Source organism: Carcharodon carcharias, chromosome 18 (genome assembly GCF_017639515.1).
Source record: "Carcharodon carcharias isolate sCarCar2 chromosome 18, sCarCar2.pri, whole genome shotgun sequence".
Classification (NCBI taxonomy): Eukaryota; Metazoa; Chordata; class Chondrichthyes; order Lamniformes; family Lamnidae; genus Carcharodon; species Carcharodon carcharias.
In genome coordinates, this window is record NC_054484.1 from 76,750,287 (window position 1) to 76,758,328 (window position 8,042).

Genomic DNA, 8,042 nt, shown 5'->3' on the forward strand with positions numbered 1-8,042 from the left:
GGAAAAAGGCTGAATCATCGGCCTCAGTGAAGAGCGTTGGAAAATCAGCACTGACATCCCAGTCGAGGTCATCAGAACAGCTGGACAATTTGCAGGACTTCCGCTTGACATAATTGCTAACTGTCAGTACATTTACCTTGTCTGCTGTTTTGATGAGGGTAAGGCTGTTACAGACATTTTGGCTCAGAAGATAAAATTCCTGATTGCAAATAATATTTCCAACATCTGTTTGTTTCTGTGTTGGGCTTTTGCTCGCAATATGCCGCAACTGGTAGTTTGATCCCTCCAAGACCATATAACAGTGTTTCAATTATCCTCAGCCATAGGTTTGGTAGCCAGGGTTCTTTATTGGACAGGACTGTTACATTTGCTCCTGTTATCAATTTGAAATTAGAGATGTGCCAATAACACAAATGGCTGCATTCCAGAGAGTATAACTTAGATCTTTGACCTTGCCTACGAAAGATTGTTGTTCCTCTTTTTGGTGAAACTCCTCTATTTCATTTATTGTCTTGTGTGCGAACATTCTCTCGTAGTTTCTCTGTGTATCGATAGGTTTCTAGTTCTGCACATCTTTCCAAAGTGTCCCAATCTTTTATAATGAAAGCATTAAGCAGTGCTTGCAGGACACTGCACTTTTGAGGCTTTTAGGTGCCACGGCACTGGCATGGTTCACTGGCATCTGACGGTTTTCTTCCATAAGGTCTTTTTTGTACCAAATGTCTTTGGCATTCTTTTGTTTAATAAGTTGTACCATCATAGAACCATAGGCCTGAATCTTTGTCAGGCGCACATGATCGGCGGGCCTGGAAGCGGATGTGAAATGTGGTGACCAGAACTCTACAAAAAATCTAGCAGTGGCCTTCCAGCGTTTTATACAGTTCCATCATTACGTCCCTGCTTTTGTATTCAGTTCCTCATCCGAGAAAGGAAAGCATTTGCTTTTTTTACCATCTGATCCACCTGTCCTACCACCTTCAGGGACATGTGAACATGCATTCCAAGGTCTCTCACTTCCTCAACCCCTCTCAATATCCTCCTTTTTATTGAGTGTTCCCTTGCTTGGTTTACTCTCCCCAAATGCTTTGCCTCACACATCTCCAGATTTAATTCCATTTGCCACTTTTCCACCCACTCAACCAAACCATTGATATCATTCTGGAGACAACAGCGACCCTCTTCACTATCAACTACACGGCCAATTTTTGTGTCATCTGCAAATTTCTCAATCATGCATCCCACATTTGAGTCCAAATCATTAATATATACAACAAACAGCAATGGCCCCAACACTGAGTCCTGTGGAACACCACTGGAAACTACTTTCCATTCGCAAAAACATCCATCAACCATTACCCTTTGCCTCCAATTTTGGATCCAACTCGTCACCTTCCCGTGTATCGCATGGGATCTCACTTTCTGACCAGTCTGCCATGTGGGACCTTACTAAAATCCATGTAGATAACATCCACTGCACTACCCTCATCAATGCTTCTTGTAACTTCCTCAAAAGATTTAATTAAGTTAGTAAGATATGGTCTGCCCCTAACAAAAACATGCTGACTATCCCTGATCAGTCCATGACAGTTTATCCTCTTTCTCAAAATTTAATCCAATAATTTACCCACCACTGAAGTCAGTCTGACTGGCCTATACTTTTCTGGCCAATCCCTCGCGCCCTTTTTAAATTGGGGCGTTTTCTGAACCACGGTTAGTCTTCTCCTCTTAGCATGGTTGTATTTTGCTGACAGACTTCTGATTGACTAACTATCACCTTCTGCAAAGTTAAGTCTTCTTTGGATTGCAGTAGGTCAGAAACGGTGTCATCAGTTACCCCGAGTATGATGCATCTTTTATTAGTTCAGATTTAAGGTCATCATATTTACTACCTTCAGTCTGTCGATACAGGTCTTTGTTAAAGGTACACATTGGTTCACTAGGTTTCTGGACACTTTTGTTAAGCTTGGCTCTTTCTAATATCTTGTTACTGCATAGGTTGAAATAATTATCAAAAGCTTTTAAGAAGTCTTCCAATTTGCCTGATGTTTCATTAATGCCTTGTTTTGCCATCACATCATCAGCACTTGCTCCAACAGAGTACAATAATACATTGACTTGTTCAGCCTCAGATTTATTGTTCAATCTGGATGCAATTTTGAAACTTAAAAATCTCTTCTTCCATAGTTCCTAATTCTGTCTCTGATCTGGCTCTTTCATGCGCCCAAATTGGTCTGGCAAAGTCAATTTAGCATTCATAACTGTTTTAAGTTCTTTGCATGTTTGCCTGGATTTTTAAACTCCTGTTGCAGTAATGGAGTTTTCCCACATTGATCAGGCTTTTACTCATACCCACTTCAGTCACTGACTCCCTTTGGTAGTTGTTCCTAAACTTTGCAGAAATTTCAAACTGATCGCTAGAAGTAATTATTAAGACCAGCTTACTGTTTTCTTCCCTTTGGGGAATTGTATTAAGCAGCGGATTTTTTTTTCAATTGTTGCCACACAGTGTATTGCCACACTGACCTCAGATCCAGGCTGTGGGGTGTATCAACCCACGCTCATTAAAATGGAATTTCTCCCAGTGCTGCCTGCTTATTACACTATAAATTTGAAGCTTTTAAGCCTTTTTCGAGATTTGCTGGCTAAGGAATGGTTGTAGAGACATAAACATATCTGAACAATAACTGGTTTGTTGTAAGAACATAATCATTTACAGATATACAAGACAACAGGTATTACTCAGTCTAAGCCATGAGCTTTCCCCTTCTCGACTCTTAGTCATATGATTCCTTCTTACATCGTTATGTGGGCAGTACTATTTTCTCCAGTCCCACACACGAACTTTCAGCCCTGAACATCCTCATACTACAATATGCATCAGAAAGGAGCTAAATTATTGGGTGGAATCTTTCATTCTGGGCAGTAAGTCCAGTGATGGGCAGGAAATTCAGAATGATATCCACTGCGCAGTGGGACAGCTGAACATGTGCAATTTTGCATTGTTCATTGTTCCACTAACTTTGCATCTGCGAGGAGCTTGGTGAATCTCATAGCAGGGTGGACAGGAAGTTGCCCCTCCTGTAATTATTTCATGGGGTTGAAGGTCCTGGTGCCATAATTTAAATGACAGCTGGACAGTCTTTCACCACTGCCTGGACAGTCGCTTATACATGCCTCCTGGTCAGTCTTTCACCTTTGCTCTCTGATCCTTCCCTTCCCTCCCCTCCCAGTCCTGCCTCTGTCTCACCCCTCCCTGCTGGTTGTGCCTCCTGTGTCCAGCCTTGGTGCAACTTGTGCTGCAGACACTCATTATATGGCAGTGATGGTTTAACAGAAGACAAAGCAGCATCAAAGTTTTGTATGAAGTGAAGTTTGCCAGGCGCATGCCACTTATATATCGTCATAAAACAGAACATTCTAATTACCTGTTGGTGGGGAACTTAACTTGGAGGGGGAACATGATTCTGGTGAATTGGCCTTTTAATGAGCATTCGTGACATGGTAATGAATGCGAATGGGGTTCCTGACATTGCTTGCTGGGAAATTTGACCCACCTATTCCAAAATATTTTCCCAATTTTTGGCTCATGCCAAATTGTCCCAGCCCATCACTAGCAGGAGCGGAAGCTTCTGCCCAACGTTACCAACTTGCACTACCTAAAGGGGAGGAGCATTGTGATGGGCGCAGGAGCTGTGAGTCATTTTACAAGTGAATCTGAACTGGGAAAGAGGAAAGAATAGCTGACCATGCGAGTGAGGGGGCTTCGAGGTTTCGAGGCTGCAGATATCTACTGCCTACAGGACTTCCCCAGCGCTGGATTTTTTGATGTGATGTTCAAGCAAGTGGCAGCTTGCGTCAAGCTCCTGAAGATATTTGAGGAGAAGAAAGACCTGCCAGAAATGAAGATCCTGACAGCGGAGCCGCTCTTTGTTCTGCTGTTGCAACGAGAACGGGTTGCGACGGTGCATCCTTACAACCCCTTCGTCCCTGTCGCTGACGTGCTCACCTTCCTTACCAGGTACGATAAGGTTGGGAGCTGCACCGCGGTTAGAGATGATTTGGGGATCTGGACATGTAAACGCCAGGTTAAAGTCACGCTCAAGACCAACGGTAAGGGAGCCATCTTCCACCCTCCTTCCAGATTCGCTATCGGGGGAAGCCGTGGCTACCTTGTCTATGCTGGGCAACCCACACTTTGTCACTCATGCGGCAAGGCTGGTCATGTGGCGGCCAACTGCAGCGCCGTCCTCTGCAAGAACTGCAAACAGGAAGGGCACCAGACAAAAGACTGTAAACAGGCTACGTGCTGCAACCTGTGTGGTGAGGCAAGTCACCTCTACAAGACCTACCCCAACGTTGCCGTACTTATGCACAGACAGTGTAAGCCAACGAGGAGGAAGCAGAAGAAATGCCTCGTGTCACTCCAACCACCAAGGCCCCCAGGGAGAACAACGGGAGAAAGGACGACACAGAGAAAGATAGGGTGGGGGAAAAGATTGGGGCAACAGATGGCCAATCAACAGCACTGCCCCCTGAACTTCCCACTCCTCAAGAGAGTGAATCAACGGAGGAGGAGGAGGAGGCAGCAGTGGGAAAGCAGCAGGGGGAGTGGCAGTTAGTGAAGAGAGCCAAAAGGAAGAAGGGGCTAAGAAGAAACCAAGCCACTTCCCAGACAAGAGGCAAGAGGTGTCTCCCATTCGACACGGATAACAAGAGCAGCAGCTCTTCGGAAGAAGAAGGGCCAGGGCATCGCCGACAGAAGAAGCGGCAAAACTCTAGGGAGTTGGAGGGCGAGACACCCGAGCTCCAGAACATTGGAGACAATGAGGAGACCAGCGCACCCCAACTTTGCCCTCAACCCGAAGAGGCCAGTGTTCCACAGTCCCAGGAATCTGGGAGCAGTGAGGCGCTCAGCTCACCCCAGCTCCGGGAAGCTGGGAGCAGCAATACCCCAGAGGGGGAGAGGATTGGAGAAGCTTCAAGAGGACATTTCAAACCCATTCTCTGCACGGACCCCCAGATGCCACCCGAGCAGAACACCGCCAATGGGGAGGTTCAGGACGGTTTCCTCAGCCCATCCAAAGTGAAGCAATTTGAGCACACTACAGGCATGAAGGAGCAGAACAAAGGTCCGGAACTCTCAGAGACAACAGTTTTGGTAAGAGACTAAATGCTTTAAAATGGGTTTAAAGATTGTATTCATAAATCTTCTACGCGACGTGTTGCGACCTTGGACTACCTTGCCAAGGTCAAAGCTGACCTGTTGTTTCTGCAGGAGTGTGCGATACCGCACCTCAGCTCCTACAGGCAATGGTCACGATGGTGATCCCATGGGCCATCGATCTGGTCGGGCGGAAACGACTCTCGTTCTTCTGGCCTGGGTATTCTGCTGCGGGGAGGCAGCTTCACCGTCTCCCAGGTTAAGGAGGTGGTGGGCGGGCGCCTCCTCGTAGCAGACGTAATGTACAAGAATACTCCACTCTGGTTAATTAACGTGTACGCCCCGTCACAAGGGGCTGAGCGGCCTCCAGGCCGGTCATTCTGGGCGGTGACTTCAACTGCATCATCGATGCGGCTGGACGATCTGGCAGGGCCGACAGCAGATTGGACGTTACGTCCAGATCCCTGATGGAAACAGTTAAAGATGCCAAGCTGCACGATGTCTTCAGCAACCCTGCAGATGGAGCGCAGCATAGATACACCTGGTCGCGGCCTGACGGGTCAGTCCGTTCCAGGATAGACTTCCTATTTGTGTCCCGTGCATTCGCAGTCAGATCCACCAACGTCAAGCCGGTGTTCTTCTCTGACCACTGCCTCCTACTGGCTGACCGTCACTTAGAGGAAGACCAGAGGGTTGGCAGGGGGGCATGGAAGCTAAACGTGCAACTGCTGACTCCAGAGAACATTGAGGAGCTCAAGAGGGATTACAAAGGTTGGAGAATGATGAAACCCCACTTTGAGTCACTGACACACTGGTGGGAAGCGATCAAGGGAAACATCAAGAGGTTTTTCATCCTCAAAGGCACCCAGAAAGCTAGAAAGGAACAGAGGGAAATGTCCCGACTCCAGAAAAACATGGAGAACCTGCTCCGGCTGCAGTCGATGGCGGTCAATGTCAAGGAGGAACTCCAAGAGGTGAAGAGCCAGCAAGCCTCGCTCTTTGCCTCGGAGGCCTCCAAGATTATCTTCCGTTCCAGAGTCCGCTCCGTGGAGCAGGATGAGACGTGCTCACATTTCTTCTTCCAAAAGGTACACAGAGAGAACTCTGTGATCAACAGCCTGATGGAAGAAGACAGCTCAGTAAAGTCATCACAGTCCGACATTTTGAGGATCAGCAAATCCTTTTATGCTGGATTGTATGACGTGAAGCCCACAGACAGCACGGCCTCCCAGTCCTTCCTGTCCTCTATCACGGAGGTCTTAGACGACAGTACACGGGAGAGCCTGGACAAAGCGCTAACTCCTGACGAACTGACTGAGGCCCTTGAGTCCTTCGAGAAGAGTAAAACTCCCGGAAGTGACGGCTTGCCGGCGGAGTTGTCTTCGGCTCTGTGGGACTGGATCGGCCTGGACCTGCTAGAAGTGTACAAGAGTATGCTCCTGGCTGGCAGTATGTCAGAATCCATGAAGAAACGCATTATCACCCTCATCTACAAGCACAAGGGGGAAAGGGAGGAAATTAGAAATTGGCGACCCATTTCACTGTTGAATGTGGACTATAAGATTCTGTCCAAGCTCATCGGCAATCGGGTCAAATCCGCTCTGGAATTGGTGATCCACCCTGACCAGACCTGCACTGTGCCGGGCAGGAAGATCTCTGACAGCCTCGTGCTGCTCAGGGATACGATTGCCTATGTACAGGACAGGGGTGTGGATGCCTGCCTCATCAGCCTGGATCAGGAGAAGGCCTTTGACAGAATATTGCACACATACATGGTGGATGTGCTCTCCAAAATGGGGTTTGGGGAGGGAATTCGCAATTGGATCCAACTGCTCTACACTAACATCAGTAGTGCAGTCTCTATCAATGGGTGAGAATCAGATAGCTTTGCTATTAAATCTGGAGTCAGGGGAGAGGGCTGCCCTCTCTCCCCTGTCCTTTTTGTGTGTTGCATAGAATACTTTGCTGAGTCCATCAGGAAGGATCTGGGCATAAGAGGAGTGACGATCCCAGGCAGTGGAGGCACCCTAACCCTAACCCTAACCCTAACCCTAACCCTATCCCTGTACATGTCGCCGTCTTCTGCTCAGATCCCCTGTCGGTGCACAGACTGATCCACATCTGCGACCAGTTTGAACTGGCTTCGGGAGCCAAGGTAAATCGTGGGAAGAGTGAGGCTATGTTCTTTGGGAACTGGGCTGACCGATCCTTTGTCCCCTTCACTGTTGGGGCTGACAGCCTGAAGGTGCTGGGGATATGGTTTGGGGGAACCAGGGCACGCGTTAGAAACTGGAAGGAGTGAGTGTCCATGGTGAAAAGGAAACTGGGCATGTGGGAGCGACGCTCCCTCTCCATTGCGGGTAAGAACCTGGTCATCAGCTGTGAGGCACACTCGCTGTTGCTGTACGTGGTGCAGGTCTGGCCCATTCCACACTCCTGTGTGGTGGCAATCACCCGAGCCATCTTCCGCTTTATCTGGAGGTTGAAAATGGATCGTGTCCGCAGGGACATGATGTACAAGCCTCTAGATAAAGGGGGAAAAATGTGCCCAACATCGCCCTCATACTGATGGCCACCTTTGTGTGTGGCTGCATCAAGTGGTGCATAGACCCTCAGTATGCAAACACCAAGTGTCACTACATGCTGAGGTTCTACCCCTGTCCCCAGTGTTGCGAAGGATGGGTCTGGCCACGCTGCCGTGGAACGCTCCAAGTAGTTGGACCGTGCCATACCACCTGTCCCTCGTGGGAAAAATTATGCAGAGAAACACCTTTGACCACAAGTCCATCAGGCAGTGGTCGGCACGTAACGTCTTAAAGGCCCTGAGGGAAAAGGAGAGGGTGGATCCTGTGGGATGGTTCCCTGAGCAGACTGACAAAGT